The sequence below is a fragment of the Rhinopithecus bieti genome, unplaced genomic scaffold (assembly GCF_001698545.2).
Source record: "Rhinopithecus bieti isolate Rb0 unplaced genomic scaffold, ASM169854v2 scaffold_9978, whole genome shotgun sequence".
NCBI lineage: Eukaryota > Metazoa > Chordata > Mammalia > Primates > Cercopithecidae > Rhinopithecus > Rhinopithecus bieti.
Window position 1 is genome coordinate 535421 of NW_016806220.1, and position 18062 is coordinate 553482.

Sequence of the window (18062 nt, forward strand, 5' to 3'; positions counted from 1 at the left end):
CTTGAGGTCAAGAGTTTGAGACCAGCCTGGCCAACATGGTGAAATCCCGTCTCTACTAAAAATACAAAAATTAGCCAGGCGTGATGGTGTGTGCCTGTAATCCCAGCTACTTGAGAGGCTGAAGCAGAATTGCTTGAACCCAGGAGGCAGAGGTTGCAGTGAGCCGAGATCACACCATTGCACTCCAGCCTGGGTGACAAGAGAGAAACTCCATCTCAAAAAAAAAAAAAAAGAAGAAGTAAAAAGGAGAGCCATAGAGGAAGAAGGCATGCAAAACATTTGGCAAACAAATGGCTTGTGTCTACAATATGTAAAGGTCCAGAGCTCACAGGATCTTAAGGTATGTTTATATCTTACTTTGGTAGATAATGACAGTTTTCTGAAATGGTTGTGCCAACTTGTAACCTAAAATGCAATGGCTGGAGCCAAAGTTTCAGTGAATGCAGATACATCACAAAAGCTGAACTAAGTTAGCAATCTTGAGACAAGGGAAGAGCAGCTAGAGAAAACCTGGAAAACACGGAGGAGGAAATGGTAGTGGCAAAGCATAAGACAGAAATGAGGAAACTTATACAATAAAATGAAAATAAAGGTTAAAAAAGATTAAACAGAAAATGGTAGACGTAGAAAACAGTCAAAGGAGATCCAGCATAGGCATAATTGGCTTCCCTGGAATAAAAGAGAAAATCAGTGGCCGGGCGCGGTGGCTCAAGCCTGTAATCCCAGCACTTTGGGAGGCCGAGACGGGCGGATCACGAGGTCAGGAGATCGAGACCATCCTGGCTAACACGGTGAAACCCCATCTCTACTAAAATACAAAAAACTAGCCGGGCGAGGTGGCGGCGCCTGTAGTCCCAGCTACTCGGGAGGCTGAGGCAGGAGAATGGCGTGAACCCGGGAGGCGGAGCTTGCAGTGAGCTGAGATCTGGCCACTGCACTCCAGCCTGGGCAACAGAGCGAGACTCCGTCTCAAAAAAAAAAAAGAGAAAATCAAAACAATGCAAAATAAAAAATATTTAAAATATAATAGAAGACAGGTGATTTCTTATAAAGTTAGATGTGCACTTACCAAATGACCTAGTAATTCTACCCACTCCTAGGTATTCACCAAGATAAAACATATGTCCACACAAAGACTTATATATGGGCTGGGTGCAGTGGCTCATGGCTGTAATTCCAGCACTTTGGGAGGCCAAGTGGGCAGATCACGAGGTCAGGAGTTCGAGACCAGCCTGGTTAACATGGTGAAACCCCGTCTCTACTAAAAATACAAAAATTAGCTGGGAGTGGTGGCACATGCCTGTAATCCCAGCTACTTAGGAGGCTGAGACAGGAGAATTGCTTGAACCCAGAAGGCGGAGGTTGCAGTGCACTGAGATTGTGCCACTGCACCCCAGCCTGGGTGACAGAGCAAGACTCCATCTCACCAAAAAAAAAAAAAAAAAAAAAAAGACATATATGAACACTCATAAAAGTTGTAGGAATTTGACAAAAATGGTTCCATATCTCATTCAAAAGAATAGATTTTAAAATAATCAATAAGATTTAAAAAGTGATAATGAAAGAGCTTTCACTACCAACATTTAAATAATATTTTACAATTAAAGTTTTAAAAAATAAAATGTTATACTATTATAGAAATAGGCAAGCTGATCAGCAGAACAAAATAGATAGGCTGTATATGTGTGTTTGTGTGTTTGTAGCTAATAAGTGTGATGCTTAAATCAGTGGGCAAAAGTATTAACTATTTAATATAGAGAGCTAGTATAATTATTAGTGCTACATGTCAGGAGCCAACAGAACTTCTGCAAAGGATCAGCTAGTAAGTACTTCAGGCTTTGTGGGCCATACCATCTCTGTTACAACCACTTAACTCTGCCACTGTAGCATGAAAGCATGTACAAATAACTATATTACATTCTAAGTGATTTTTAAACTTTCAAACCTCTGTTTTTAAACACTTGAAATTAATACACTGGCCTGGCGTGGTGGCTCAAGCCTGTAATCCCAGCACTTTGGGAGGCCGAGACAGGCGGATCACGAGGTCAGGAGATCGAGACCATCCTGGCTAACACGGTGAAACCCCGTCCCTACTAAAAAATACAAAAAATTAGCTGGGCGAGGTGGCGGGCACCTGTAGTCCCAGCTACTCGGGAGGCTGAGGCAGGAGAATGGTGTAAACCCGGGAGGTGGAGCTTGCAGTGAGCTGAGATCCGGCCACAGCACTCCAGCCTGGGCGGCAGAGCGAGACTCTGTCTCAAAAAAAAAAAAAAGAAAAAAGAAATTAATACACTGACAAATATGGTGGCTTGCCTTTATGTAACTGGCACCTGATAGAATTCAAATTGACCCAAAGAGGTCACCAAAAATATATTTCACCTGACTAATTAACATGGGTTAGGGTCAGGACGCAAGGCAAAGAAACAGAAGAGTGCTTTGGACAATGAGAATTAAATCACTGATCTCTCATTCTATACAGCAATTCTCCTGTCTTACAAGCGTGTCCTAGTGTCTCTCTCATCTTAAAAGCAAACAACAAAATCCTCTTTAGTCACTCTTTATCCCATTGGTATGTCCATTTCTACAAAGCATCATTGCTTGAAATGTTCTTATGTATTAATATATATTTGTTTATTTATTATTTGCCTTTCTACTCTAGGAACTGTGATCCATGGGGGAAGGCTCTTTCTTTCTTTCTTTTTTTCTTTCTTTCTTTCTTCTTTCTTTTTTTTATACTTTAAGTTCTAAGGTACATGTGCACAACGTGCAGGTTTGTTACATATATATATATACATGTGCCATGTTGGTGTTCTGCACCTGTTAACTGGTCATTTACATTAGGTATATCTCCTAATGCTATCCCTCCCCACTTCCCCCATCCCACAACAGGCCCGGTGTGTGAGTCCCCACCCTGTGTCCAAGTGTTCTCATTGTTCCAATTTTACACCTATGAGTGAGAACTGTGGTGTTTTGGTTTTTCTGTCCTTGCGATAATTTGCTCAGAATGATGGTTTCCAGTTTCATCCATGTCCCTACAAAGGACATGAACTCATCCCTTTTTGTGGCTGCTTAGTATTCCATGTTGTATATGTGGCACATTTTCTTAATCCAGTCTATCATTGATGGACATTTGGGTTGGTTCCAAGTCTTTGCTATTGTGAATAGTGCCACAATAAACATACATGTGCATGTGTCTTTATAGTAGCATGATTTATAAAGGATTTTTCTTTCTTCCTCACTGAACAAGGAAACATTTTCAATTAATATTCTGACCCATAAAAAATAGGAGGTTTCTAAATGAGCTTATTTTGTACTTGGCTGCCTAAAGAACTCTTCCTACCTATTCCTCCACTGAAGAATCACAAACAAGTGCCTTGTGAGGAGGCACAGGTCTCAGGGATCCAGACCATAATCTCAGAGCTAGAATGTAAGGGTAAGAAAATATGAATGACTGTTTTGGGAGGGATTGCTCGAGAAGTAACATTCAATAGTTGGACATTTGATTGTTCTATCAATTGCAGTCTGTCAGCTTTATGTTGAAGGCATACTCACATCTCTAGAAGAGCCAGTGAATCTGCCTGTCAGACCTTGCCACACACGCTTTGGAAGAGGAGAGGGAAGAGCAAAAAGAAAGAGAAGAGGAGGAGAAAAAGAGGAGCTTCGAGAAAGTTCAAAGTCAGGGAGACAAGTGGGCTACAGTGGTAGAATCAGTAAAGGATTAAAATCTTTCCTGCGTTAGTTCCTTTTTCCTGTAGGTATTTCTTGACATTCTTTCTTTTGAGCCTTCCTGGCACTTCGTCCTCTTCCTCTAGGGCAGCTCGCTCGCTTAAAGGCTCCCTGGGATGGGTGCGGTGGCTCATGCTTGTAATCCCAGCACTTTGGGAGGCCAAGGCGGGCAGATCACGAGGTCAGGAGATCAAGACCACGGTAAAACCCCGTCCCTACTAAAAATACAAAAACTTAGCCAGGCGTGGTGGCAGGCGCCTGTAGTCCCAGCTACTCCGAGAGGCTGAGGCAGGAGAATGGCGTGAACCTGGGAGGCGGAGCTTGCAGTGAGCTGAGATCGCGCCACTGCGCTCTAACCTGGGCAACAGAGCGAGACTCCGTCTCAAAAAAAAAAAAAAAAAAAAAGGGCTCTCTGGCCTGGGGTAGGCCCTGACTGGCAATGCTCTAGAATGTAGAAAAATACACACTATTAATTGAGCCAAGATTAAGTTTATCCCAGGATTAAGTTTTAGGCCTGGATTTATTCCAGGCTTTGGGCTAGGAGATCCAAAAGCTTCATTATGGTTCATATTTAGCCAGCTGAGCTCACAGTGTTTAGCAAATCCATGTGAGGATTTGGGCCCAAATCCTGTAGTGACAAACACTTTACATTTGCTTATTTTTAAAAGAGCTTGTGGAAGAGATGAGTTAGCTGACCATAACTTTGGGGGTTTGGTGTTATAGGAATTGCTCCCTTACTTGCTATGGGGAAAGATGAATACTATATGACCATAAGAGTTTGCTGAAAATTGTCTCTGCTATTCCTGCCACAAACAGATGGAGAAGATTATTTGAGAGAAAAGAGTAAGAAAATGAATCCCCTTGAAGAAATATGAGAGAAGGGAGCTAATCCTTGGTGACAGCATAAGAGACACTCAGACTGACATTAAGAACACACAAGTAGTCCAGAGAATGGAAAAATAGCTAAACTTATATGAAGGTGCTTGATACAAGGGTATCTCATGTTCTGAGGCCTGGCTTTTCCTGAGAAGCTGACAGGCATGGCATTTATGATGGAAAAATAACCCTGGAGGCACAGAAAAACTGATGGCCACAGACTGCAAAGGGATCGATTAGAGAGAAGAAAACTGCTCTCTGGTACAGAAAGAGTGTTTAGAGGAGAAACGGGCCTCTTGGTGTTGCTGTAATTATCCTCTCTCTTTTCTGAATCACCAATTTCTCATTCTATGCAGCAATTCTGTTGTCTTACAAACATGTCATAGTGTCTCATCTTAAAAACAAACAACAAAATCCTTTTAGTCACTCTTTTATCCCATTAGTATGTCCATTTCTTCAAAACACTATTACCTCTTATGTATGTATTTGTTTGATTTTTGTTTGCCTGCTGGAGGAACTCTGATCCATGAAGGCAGGATCTTTTTTTTCTTCTTCACTGCTATTTTGTCCTAGAATAGTATTTGGCATATAGTTGGGGCTCAATAAATATTTCTTGATTGGCTGCAAGAAGTTGAGTAGCATGAAGATATGGAATATACTCATCCAGGTAGAAACAGATTTCTTTCAAAGGTAATTATAGATTCCAAGGACAGATACACTGGGCTGACCTCTGACCCTAGGAGTAATAGAAATAGCAATTCCATAATCCAGTTGGTTATAGACCAGGAATGACAAACACATGACATGCATGTTGCTGCTTCTGCATTCTGCTTTCAGGACAGACATCATTAATCTATCACTGCACTTGCTCCTGAAGAGAGTGGTTACTGCCTCCCTTATTACTGAATCCATAGCACAAATGCAAAGATAAAATTTTGCATGGAAAGATAGGTTTTGGAGACCTTATCAATATGAAAGGCCTAGGTTCTTCTATAAATAATGTTGCATGACCATTAATTCCAGAGTGTGACTACAGAAAAGGAGGAACAGTTGCATGGCTTTAGTTTTGTCTTTTCTAAACAAACCAAATGACACCACAGTTCAATCACCCCACATGTACCGATCAAGGGGACCAGTTGGAGAGTTCAGCATTTAGCCAGGGACAGATGTCAAAATTCAGCCAAGAAAATCTGCCAAAAAAAAAAAGTAACATCCAAAAGCACAGGACAGAGACGTGCTCTACTGGCCATGACTGGCAGCTGTAACTCACCTTCTCAGAGAGCTGCTGTCTCCGGGGAAGTGCCTGGACAGGACACTGAGAATGATAGAAAAGTATGGGCGAGACCAAAACAGGGGCAACTCTTACCCTATTTCTGAATATTTTTTATGGAGAAGGAGGCAAAGAGGATGAGGGTAACAGGGGGATGTTGCCTTTTATTAAAGTGCGGGTGGAATGAATACTTGACTTGTAAAGTTGGGACTTACTACAACTAGCACAAAATCAATAGAAAAGGAGAGTCAACAAGTATTTACCAAGCCTTCAATGGCCTGCATGGGGATCAGTGCCAAGAAACAGTCTTTCCCATGGCTCTGCCTCCTCCTTGACCCAGAGTACCACTCTTTATTATGCAACTAGCACATTAATTGCCTCCAGAACATAAGAACACTACTCATGGCCATTGTGGGGAACTCAGGCCAAAACACAGTCTTCTGCCCAAGGAAGTGGTCTGAAGTAACTTTGCAGAATTCTTGTCAAGATAGTTAACATTGTCAAGCAAACACACAAATAAAACCACTGAGTAGAAGCCAATTCTCCATGTGCTTAGACTCCCTGTTCTTGTCCTATCCCTGCTCTTGACCTCACAATATGAGCAGGGGGCCCTGAGATGACCTCCAAGAGAGGCTAGGAAAAGGGCTTGGCTAGACGTTGGTGAGACTCTGCCCTCTCCCTCCAGGAGAGGAAGAATCATCTGAGGCAGGCCCACATGAGACCAAAAGAATGGGTTTCTGTGTCTCCTCTGGGACTGGCACTGGATTCACAAAGGAGATGAAGGATAGAAGTAGGGGGAGGTATGAAGAGAGATGTTTCCTCAAGAGAATCTGTGTGGGAGCTGAGTCAGTCCTCAGATTGCAATGGGATAGGAATAATGCATTCCAGATCTTCTCATCCAGATCACTTCCCCATCATCCTCCATCTCACCTGTTGTCCTTCTCCCCTTCTGCCCTTCTCAATCTTCTCTGCCTTTCAGTGTCTCAGGTGTCTGTATTCTTCAAGAAGCCATGCCCTGTCCCTAATTTCCCCTCCACCCATTACATCATCATTTCCCACACCCAAACTGCTTGGGCCACATTGGCTACAATGGCCACCTCCTCGTAACATCCAGATTTCCAGACACTGTGCAAGGCAACTTATAGATATTGCTGCCTTTAGTCCTCCTGACAATACACACAATATCTCAGTGAGTTAGCCACTATCTACCTTGTGTTAGGAAGCTCAGAGATGTTGAGTCCCTTTCTGGAGGTCAAAAATTTTAAGCGCTAGAGTTGAGATTCAAACCTAGCAGTGTCTGCTCTTAATCTCTATTCTAGAGGTTTTCTTTTCTTTTCTTTTTTTTTTCTTTTTTGGGTTTAAAATTTTTATTTTTACAAATATACTGGAGAATCATGCAATGCTGCCAGCATTGGATGCAATCCAGGGCCACAAGTCTGCACACTCCTTTGCTACTGGTCCTGTAATGGCAGAACCTTTCATCTCGCCTTTATTGTTCACTATGACCCCTGCATTATCTTCAAAATAAAGAAACACGCCATCTTTTCTACGGTATGACTTTCATTGTCGAATGACCACTGCTGGATGTACCGTTTTTCTGAGCTCTGGTTTGCCTTTCTTGACTGTGGCCATCACCATGTCACCCACACCAGCAGTGGGAAGTCTGTTCAGCTGTCCCTTGATCCCCCTTCACGGAGATGGAATGTTTTTTAGCTCCTGTGTTGTCAGCACAGTTGATCACAGCTCCTACAGGAAGACCCAAGGAAATCCGGAATTTCGCACCAGAGGACCCACCACGTCCTCGCTTCAACATCTTGAACGCCGGAAAGAGCTATTCTAGAGGTTTTCTAAAGTGTGAAACTTAGAAGACAAGAGTTCTATGAGATTTAAAAATGAATACTATAGAAGAATTTGAAAAAATTATACTTTACAGATAAACATTATGTACTTGGTCTTGTTATTCTAAAAAAAAACTGCCTCTAAAAATGGCGAATCATATCTTGCACTATGAGTATTTCCTGACGGGGCTGCTGCTGGCCTTTTAGTCCAAGCCTGCACACTGTAGAGTGTTTAGTATCTGTGGTCCTCTCAGCCAAAGGCCAGTGGGGTCCTCAATGTGCACCTAAAAGTGCCTCACATGTGTAAATGTCCCCTGAGATGTGAATGTTTCTACCTTCAGTTGAAGGTAACTAATCCTAGACTGTAATGAACATAATGTCAGGGACTGTGTCTTTCTTACTCAGCATTGCAACCCCAACATATGGCTCATAGTAGGCCTTTAGTAGATATTAGAAAGTCACCTAATGCATGTGTAATGTGTAATTATTGATAATAGACAGTATTTAACCATTACCTAGGATGTTATCGAATATGATCTCAATGACCATCTTGCCTATACAGTCTCAACATGTCTGCAATATTATTCAATGTTCATTATGTATTACATACATGAATCAAATTTTGGTCATTTCTTGCAGCAATTCAATTATCAGGTTACTTTAATTCAAGCATGAAGCTTCCTATCTCCTGAGCTCCTTGATGAAAACTTGACTTATAAAGTCGAGACTTCCTACAACTAGCACAAAATCAATAAGCAAGGAGAGTTAACAAGTATTTACAAAGCCTTCAGTGGCCTGCATGATCCCCATGTCTGTTGCTTTCCTATCTGTATACTCTAAATTATAATAGTGCTTCATTTTTAAATGTTTGGGCTAAGATGCATTGTCCAATACTGCGTATGGACAGTTACCAATCGACACAAAGCATCCAGCTCTCTCACCCTTTATCGCTTTTGATTCTCTCTCATGAACGGTTCTGAGACCTCCAATGTCCTCTTGTTATTTGTATTCCTAATGGTGGTATTTCTCCCACTTGCTTCCTCCAACTGTCCACCTTGTTATGTTTACTCCTTCCTTCAGGAATGTTCTTCTCAAATCTGAAGATACAATCTGAATAGTAAAATAGGTGTGGACCACTGGTGGCCACTCATGTGCCTACATTTCTGTAATCATTCATTTTCAATCCTGAATGAAGACACAAAGGTTTATGTCAGCCAGCCCCTAGCTGGAGTTTCCTTTGTCTAGTTCTGCATCTGCCTCCCAAGAATCTACTCTTTTTGCTTTTTCACTCCCTCACCCTCTCCCTGGTATCAGTGTCTCTGATATAGACACAGGAATAGGCATTTATGGAAGATCAGGTGGGGAGAGTTCAGTTCTGGCCTCAGAGCAGGGAGGAACAGGCCTTGTGGGGGCTGACCTGACTTAGCCAGAGAGGCTATAACAGGACATCAGGCTGCCAGGAAAATGAGGGTTGCAGTCATCTGGTGACAAAGTTAAGGCAAGCTGTGGGCTGAAAGGGAGCCCAGTGGGAGATGAGGCAGAGTGAGGAGGGAGCTGGGATGAAGGGACTTGGAAACACAGGCACAAAGCCAGCCACAGAGGCTGTCCTGGGTAGCAAGCCCTGTCTACAAAACCAGAGTCATTGGAGAAGTCTTTTAGAAGAAGCTGGGACTGGATTTGCAACTTGAAGAAAGGGTAGGATTTGTAGAGTTGAAGAGGAGTATAATGAGCTACTTCCTGTGAGGTGAAACTACTTATCACTCAGTGATTTACATCTAAACTGGGCATTTCTGTGTTACCATTGGCTGAAATCCCCTGTGGGCTAATCGGCCCAGCCATCAGGCTGAGATGCTGGCTCACAAAGTCAGCTGAGGGACCTTCCCCTGCAGGAAGTGACCCTGTGCCTGATTTACACTTTGCAAGGTACACAACTGTTTTCACTTGTTCTAAACAAATTGACCAAATCCAATTCAGCAAGTGAGATGACTTCAAGCACAAGGTTTCTCTTTAAAAATGATTGAAAACATGTATGCATATAGTGTTTACAAAGTTGAAGCAAACTGTGCTTTGAATGAAGAGAGAATATGTCTCCATTTCTTTGCTGAGTGTGAAATGAGAAGAGGGGTTGTTAGCCCGACTCCAGCAGAGCTCTTGACCATAGGAAGCCTGAGATCAAGGGTCACAAACTCCAGTGTTTACTGTGAAAATAAGATAATGAAACAAGACAACTGTGATGCAACAGGAAATTGTGGAAGCTCTGGCTAAGTCGAGAGGATACATCCTATTTGAAGACCGCTGTTATTCTCTCCCCTACTTTGCATCCATGCAAGAATGAGAGTCCACTATGACCAGGTTTTCTAATTTTTCAAGAGAAGCCAGAAATGCCAAATTTTTTTGGTAAGAAACTTTCTGGCCGGGCACGGTGGCTCAAGCCTGTAATCCCAGCACTTTGGGAGGCCGAGACGGGCGGATCACGAGGTCAGGAGATCGAGATCCTGGCTAACACAGTGAAATCCCGTCTCTACTAAAAAATACAAAAAACTAGCCAGGCGTGGTGGTGGTGGGCGCCTGTAATCCCAGCAGCTTGGGAGGCTGAGGCAGGAGAATGGTGTGAACCTGTGAGGCGGAGCTTGCAGTGAGCTGAGATCCGGCCGCTGCACTCCAGCCTGGGCGACAGAGTGAGACTCCATCTCAAAAAAAANACTATGACCAGGTTTTCTAATTTTTCAAGAGAAGCCAGAAATGCCAAATTTTTTTGGTAAGAAACTTTCTGGCCGGGCACGGTGGCTCAAGCCTGTAATCCCAGCACTTTGGGAGGCCGAGACGGGCGGATCACGAGGTCAGGAGATCGAGATCCTGGCTAACACAGTGAAATCCCGTCTCTACTAAAAAATACAAAAAACTAGCCAGGCGTGGTGGTGGTGGGCGCCTGTAATCCCAGCAGCTTGGGAGGCTGAGGCAGGAGAATGGTGTGAACCTGTGAGGCGGAGCTTGCAGTGAGCTGAGATCCGGCCGCTGCACTCCAGCCTGGGCGACAGAGTGAGACTCCATCTCAAAAAAAAAAAAAAAAAAAAAAAAAAAGAAACTTTCTAAGCTAAGGAGTATTGTATGGGTGCCTTCTGCTGTGGGCCACCTGTTTCCAGTCTCTGTTCTAGAGGCTACCTCATTATGGAAGTCACCTGTAACTGTCCCTATTTGTTCTGGAAGGAAGAGTGGACGCTTGTAGGAAAAAACCCAGACTCCCTAGCCTGACATGGAAGACTTTTGCCTACTTCTCTAGACTTTCTTCTGTGCTCTGCTCATACCTTGTGCCCCAGCCCTGCTGAGCTAACTGTAGCTTGCCTAATGTGCATGGAACAGAGTCAATCCCAATCTTCACCTAAACACTTCACCTAAAGAAAATGAAAAAGGAGTTTCAGTGTAAGGCTGAGCTGAGATTGTGTGGAAGTTTAAAAATATGTCCACATCTTTTTTACATTTTTTCCATTAGGAGGTGGGTTTGAAAGTGGATTGGGGCTGGGAGGGGAGATGGGGATGGTTAACGGGCACAAAAAATAACTAAAAAGAGTGAATAAGACCTACTATTTGGTAGCACAAGAGAGTGACTATCGTCAATAATAACTGGCTGGGAGTGGTGTCTCACGCTTGTAATCCCTACACTTTGGGAAGCCGAGGCAGGTGGATTACCTGAGGTCAGGAGCTCGAGACCAGCCTGGCCAATATGATGAAACCCCATCTCTACTAAAAATAAAAAAAATTTAGCTGGGCATGGTGGCAGACACCTGTAATCCCAGCTACTTGGGAGGCCTGAGGCAGGTGAATTGCTTGAACCCAGGAGGCGGAGGTTGCAGTGAGCCAAGATCCCGCACTGCACTCCAGCCTGAGCAACAAGAGCAAAACTCAGTCTAAAAAAAAAAAAAGGCCGGGCGCGGTGGCTCAAGCCTGTAATCCCAGCACTTTGGGAGGCCGAGACGGGCGGATCATGAGGTCAGGAGATCAAGACCATCCTGGCTAACACAGTGAAACCCCGTCTCTACTAAAAAATACAAAAAAACTAGCCCGGCGAGGTGGCGGGCGCCTGTAGTCCCAGCTACTCGGGAGGCTGAGGCAGGAGAATGGCGTGAACCCGGGAGGCGGAGCTTGCAGTGAGCTGAGATCCGGCCACTGCACTCCAGCCTGGGCGACAGAGCAAGACTCCGTCTCACACACACAAAAAAAAACTATACATTTTAAAATAAAGAGTATAATTGGACTGTTTGTAACTCAAAGGATAAATGCTTGAGGGGATGGATACCCCATTCTCCATGATGTGCTTATTTCATATTGCATGCCTGTATCAAAACATCTCATATACTCCATAAATATACACACCTAGTATGTACCCACAAAAATTAAAAATAATTAAAAAAGGAAATAGATTGGGCTTTGTGACCAGGTCAGCCAAGACAGTATGTGGAAACGATGCCAAATGACTTTTGAGGCTAGGTCAAAAAAGGCAATGCAACTTCTGCCTTGCTTGCTGCAGCTCTCAGCTGGAAGCCCTCAGCTGCCATTCAAGCAGGCTACCCTGAAGGCTCCATGCTGTGAGGAAGCCCAAACTAGCCCATCAGGAGAGACACCATGGAGAAGTTCTGAGGGGACGTAAAGAGAGGTAGAGATGCCCCACCAGTCCTCAGATGTTCCAGCTCCCTTCTCTTCTAGCTCCAGCCAACCACCTGACTGCAACTGCCTGAGAAACCCTGAGCCAGAACCACCCCGCTGAGCCCTTCCCAAATTCCTGACTCATGAAAATTGTGAGAGATAAAATTATTATTATTGTAATAGGCCACTAGGTTTTATGGTGATTTGTTATGCAGAACAGCTTCAAAGGAGAACTCAAAGTTTAGGTAGGGGCAGAGGCAGATTTAGTGTCTAGTGCCTAGTCTAGTCTGCTGTCCTCAATTCTGTGCACTTGACTCTTCATGTACCAGCCAGATTCCTGATATTCTTCCTGCAGAAATGCCAGAGGGAGCCAGTTTGGTTGGCTGATTTAGTTACTGTCACTGGTATTGAAAACCTCATTGGGTACCTCAGCCAGCCCGAGTTAGAGTGGGTTGGTGCCCACTTATCCAATCAGTAGCCACTCTTGTAGAAGACCAACCTGTCCCAGTTCACCTGGTTAGGGGCCCGTGGCCATGGCCCTTTCTGTGTGAAGGGGAAGTTGGGGTGGCAGGTGTCTGGTGGGCCTGTCTGGCACCTGTGCTTTGTTGTGTCTTTCCAGGCTTGTGCTCTATGCTTTAGAATCATCCCTACTCCCAACACCTACTCATCTTTTGAGTCTCAATTATGCATTACCTTCTTCATGCAGCTGGGCCATTCCCCTTGGAGACCCCCCGTCGCTTTGCACACCCACCCTACTAAAGAGAGCTCACTGGCTTCCCCATCCATCTTTCCCACAAAGCTGACCATCCTTGGCTTATTCATCTCAGTATTCCTAACGCTGGGCTTTGTGGCTGGCTCATAGCAGGAGCTGGATAAATCATTGATAAAACATGAATAGATGTGTTTAGTTAAAAGAGGACAAAAGGAATCATAACATCAGCTACTCTGGAGTGTGGAATGCTTTTGATGTCTGAGTTGGGAGGCTAGGTTCTGTTTCACTGCCTCTTGCAGTAGTTGATACCAGTTCATTGATTATGTCGTTCTGTTACCTGCAGTAGGAACAGATCGTGTCCTAAAAGTGTGTGGTCTGGAACTTGAAGCACATTTTCCCTCATAGAAACAGGTTAGTGGTTTTCAAATTAAAAATGAAACAAACCCAAAAAATCATGAAAAAAAAATTATACAAGAAACTCAACTTGGAAAGTCAGCTTTGAAGTGGTTTGAAATTAACATTGGACTGGTCTCTAAGCTTTGGAGGGCTAGGGGAAGACGAAAGTGTTGGGGACCCCAGAGCTGCCAGTCAGTTAAAGGGCACTCAGATGCTATTGTCCCAAATATATTAGCTGTAATATGGGGGATGGGGGATCCAGGAATATATTTAAGTTTTAAAACTTCACTACTTTATGTTTAAATGGGTAATATACAATAATGATAGTACCGTTTTATAATATTTTACATTTTAGTAACAATGTTTTTACTTCACTTTTACCGTCTATGGGAAATGTTGGGAAACAAAAGGCCACATAGTTTTCTCTACCCAGATTTCATGCACAGTGAGCTTTGCTTATCATTCCACACATTATTTTGAGTCTAGCTATTTCCTCCCCTCTCCACTCCCTTGACCTATTTTAGGTCTAGAAGCTAAAAAAAAAAAAATTGTCCAGTGAGGACCTAGTAACTGGCAGCCCTGAGGGTGGGTGTACCCTGGGGCCTCAGCTCCGGCCTTAACAGGCCTTGGGTGTCAGGGGGTTGGGGATTCCAATCCACATTCTGTGAAAGGGACCCTCCCCTCCCTCTTTCTGGGTGAGGCCAAGGGCTGCCCAGTCAGCTGGCCTGGCCTGAGAAGGCTAAGATAGTGCAGGCGCTGTTTCCCCATCTCCTCTGCTTCCCTCTCCCACACACTTAAAGTTTGGTCCTATTCTTCTCACCCCAAGCTGCTCTGGGGCTGCCACCCTCATACCCTGACCCCAGATCCCAGCCCCAGGCAGGTCATTAGGCTGCAGACCATCTTTGCCTTCCTCCCTTCTGACCATGCTGCAGAAAGCAGATAACTGAAAGTCACTCAATATACCTAGAAGGCAGGGCCATAGGATGAGCTTGGCCTTTGGAGTAGCAGACCATGGTTCAAATTGTAGTTGAAACCCCGGCTCTGGGACCTGTTTGCTATCTGACCAGGGGCAAATGACTTACCCTGTCTAAGCTATAGTTTCTTACCTGTGAAATGGAGAAGAGGATAATGATCTACTTTGGAGGGCATTGGGAATTAGAGAAAATGTATGTAAAGTGTCTGTTACAATGTGGCCTACAACTGCCCCCAATAAATGTTTCTTGAGGCCTTATCCTCAGCTTTCCAGGAAAGCTGGGGAGCGTTTCCTTCTGGATCTCCTTGTGCTCATGGGATCGGGACTCTAGGCTGGAGGAGCACAGATTTCCACAATCCTGTGGGTACTCATATGTCTTGTAGCGCATCGCCTTCATATTTAGAGCCTTCTTCTCCTTTCTTGCTTTAGGATCTTCATGGATTGCAACATTGCACCCTTTACCTAAATGAAACATCAATGCAAATAACTCTCCTCCCATTTTCATCAGGTTAAAACAAAAATTAGGATGGGCAGATGCCAGCCCTTGCTGGAGACCCAGGCTTCTGTGTGAATGACTATCCATAAAGCGTTTAGATGAGAGAATGTGAGGGAAAGCTGCTGTTCAAGATCTGCTCTGCTAGAGGATGGCACAATGGTCTCACATGCTCAGGAAGGTTTGAAATGTGGGGTTAAGCACACTAACATGGAAGTTGCAACTCTTGGGTCCAAATCCTGGCTTTTCTAGTTACCAGCCAGGTGCATCAGTTTACTCATCTGTTAAAAGCAGAGGATGATGATGATAATGAAGATGATGATGAAAATGAAGATGATGGTACCCATCTCCTCAGGTTGACAAAAGGTGAATTGAATTGACACAGTGAGAACAGAGTACACTGGACTCACTCATGAAGTATGTTAGCTGCTATGGTCATGCTTTCCCTCTCTGTTCTCTGTGTAGCTAGTGATAGAAATATCAAGCCTTCCAACAAGACTGTTCCTTACCATATTTTCTTTCTTTTGTTAGCCTTTAGATTTTTTTCTGATTATAAAGGTTATACATGTTCAAGGCAAACCACTTATAAAATGTAGAAAGACAAGGCGGGGCACGGTGGCTTACACCTGTAATCCCAGCACTTTGGGAGGCTGAGGCGGGCGGATCACCAGGTCAGGAAATCAAGACCATCCTGGCTAACACGGTGAAACCCCGTCTCTACTAAAAATACGAAACAAAAAGTAGCCGGGCTGGTGGCAGGCGCCTGTAGTCCCAGCTACTTGGGAGGCTGAGGCAGGAGAATGGTGTGAACCCGGGAGCTGGAGATCGCACCACCACACTCCAGCCTGGGTGACAGAGCAAGACTCCATCTCAAAAAAAAAAAAAAAAAAAAAAGTAGAAAGACAAAAAGAAAACAATGAAAACACACATCATATTACCGCTCCCAGAGATACTGTGAATATTTTTATGTATTTCCTTCCAGGGACTAGATATTTATAGTCATTAGTATAGTATGTAAAAATGAGAGCCTACTAAAATGTGCAGCAGTCACCTGTAGAAACCAAAGGAAAAAGAAATCTGTGTTTGAAATCTGTTTGTTGCCTGTCCAAGTGCTCACTGCAGCTCACCAGTGTGTTATGGAGCACAGGTTCTTAAAACTAGTGCCGGACTGACAGCATCACTTGGGAGCTTGAGAGAAGTTCAAACTCCCTGGCTGCACCTGCTGAATCAGAGAGCCTGGGGTGGGCCCAGCAATCTGTATTTTAACAAGCCCTCCAGAGGATTTTGAAGTCTGTTCAAATTTGAGAACCATTCTTAGAAATCAAAGTTCTAGCCCAGGCGCGGTGGCTCATGCCTGTAATCCCAGCACTTTGGGAGGCCCAGGCAGGTGGATCACATAAGTCCAGGAGTTTGAGACCAGCCTGGGCAACATAGTGAGACTCCATCCCTACAAAAAATGTGTATAAAAAAATTAGCTGGACATGGTGGCACATACCCGTAGTCCTAGCTACCTGGAAGGCTGAGGTGGGAGAATCACCTGAGCCTGGGAAGTCAAGGCTGTAGTGAGCTGAGATCACACCACTGCACTCCAGCATGAATGACAGATTAAGATCCTGTCTTGAAAGAAAGAAAAAGAATAAAAGGGATCGGGCGTGGTGGCTCATGCCTGTAATCCCAGCACCTTGGGAGGCTGAGGGGGGTGGATCATGAGGTCAGGAGTTTGAGACCAGCCTGACCTACATGGTGAAACCCCATCTCTACTAAAAATACAAAAATTAGCCGGGTGTGGAGGCACACACCTGTAATCCCAGCTACTCGGGAGGCTGGGGCAGGAGAATCGCTTGAACCCGGGTGGCGGAGGTTGCAGTGAGCTGAGATCACACCACTGCACTCCAGCCTGGATGACAGGGTGAGACTCCATCTCAAATAAAATAAAATAAAATAAAAGGAAGGAAGGAAGGAAGGAAGAAAGAAAGAAAGAAGGAAGGAAGGAAGGAAGGAGAGAAAAAGAAAGTCAAAGTTCAGGAATTATTCTCACAAGTTAAACAATAGTTTAAGAAACTCTTGCTGTCTAAGGTCTCACAAGTTTTAAGCCATGCATTTAAAATAGATGCTGCCAAAAAAGAATGAACCCTGGGGAAAACATTCTACTTGCTACACTGAGACACCATATTAAAGACAGCATTATTTTAAATGTCTCTGGACTGCTTTTAAAAAGAACTTTGGGTCATGCATCTAATTCCCTTCTAACTTCTAAAATGGAAAGTAGTTTCCTATAGTTGGCATCTATCATATATAGTTATAGACAGACCTACTCTGTGACACCATAGAGTACTCACTCATTTATTCATTTGTCATTCATTCAAATAATCACCATTCAGTTCTTTGAAGTATTTATTCTCTACCAGTTTCTGGCAGTCCTTTGGGCATTAGGAATGAACTGATCTGCTTTTATTTTCAGATTTTATTTTAAAAATATGTACTTTCAATAGTACTTGGAAGTTTATACTTGCAAAGGATTTGAGTGAAGTAGGAGATATTTTCTCTAGAACATTGAAAGTGTCTGAAGACCCCTTGACCCTCTCCCACACTAGTGCCAAGACAAGAAAATGGGATTTTTCTGCTCTCTTTGAGTTCTAGTCTCTAGGTACAAAGGAATTAGATCTCAGTTACTGGAAAGTTTGCAGAATAGAGGAATGGCCCAATGTCTTTGAGACATTTTAGGGCAATGCCAGAAGTCCTGGAAGAAGTGAGCTAAATAAAAGTCATCTGGATGCCCAAAGAGAGCAGAAGATGGCTTGCTCAAAATACCACTACTGAGTTTGGCTTCAGTTCCAGACAAGATTCTAGACTAGATTACTAAAAATAATAACAATGAAGTTTGGGAGACTTTTGGAAAAGCAGCAATTACTGGCATTCAGCCTGAGATTTTAAAAACAAAGTATGTCTGCTTGAACTTTTTCTTTCCTTGACATTGTTTCTAGACTCGTTTATTAAGAAAATATGGGCCGGGCGCGGTGGCTCAAGCCTGTAATCCCAGCACTTTGGGAGGCCGAGACGGGCGGACACGAGGTCAGGAGATCGAGACCATCCTGGCTAACACGGTGAAACCCCGTCTCTACTAAAAAATACAAAAA

The 18062-nt window shown here is 43.8% G+C and overlaps 1 long non-coding RNA gene and 1 pseudogene across 2 annotated transcripts in view; both read right to left on the bottom strand.

Moving 5' to 3' along the window:
• Positions 1–7220: 7220 nt before the first annotated feature.
• LOC108531698 (60S ribosomal protein L23 pseudogene) lies at positions 7221–7709 on the bottom strand (annotated as a pseudogene). Its single transcript, XR_001886244.1, has one exon. The product of XR_001886244.1 is annotated as a 60S ribosomal protein L23 pseudogene (transcript).
• A 2045-nt stretch (positions 7710–9754) lies between these two features.
• LOC108531699 (uncharacterized) overlaps positions 9755–18062 on the bottom strand; it is a 14561-nt gene continuing 6253 nt past the window's right edge. Inside the window, exons 2-3 of the long non-coding RNA XR_001886245.1 lie at positions 14566–14894; positions 9755–9908 (exon numbers count right to left, since the gene is read on the bottom strand). This is a non-coding gene — a long non-coding RNA (uncharacterized LOC108531699). The remainder of the gene's footprint in view (positions 9909–14565; positions 14895–18062) is intronic.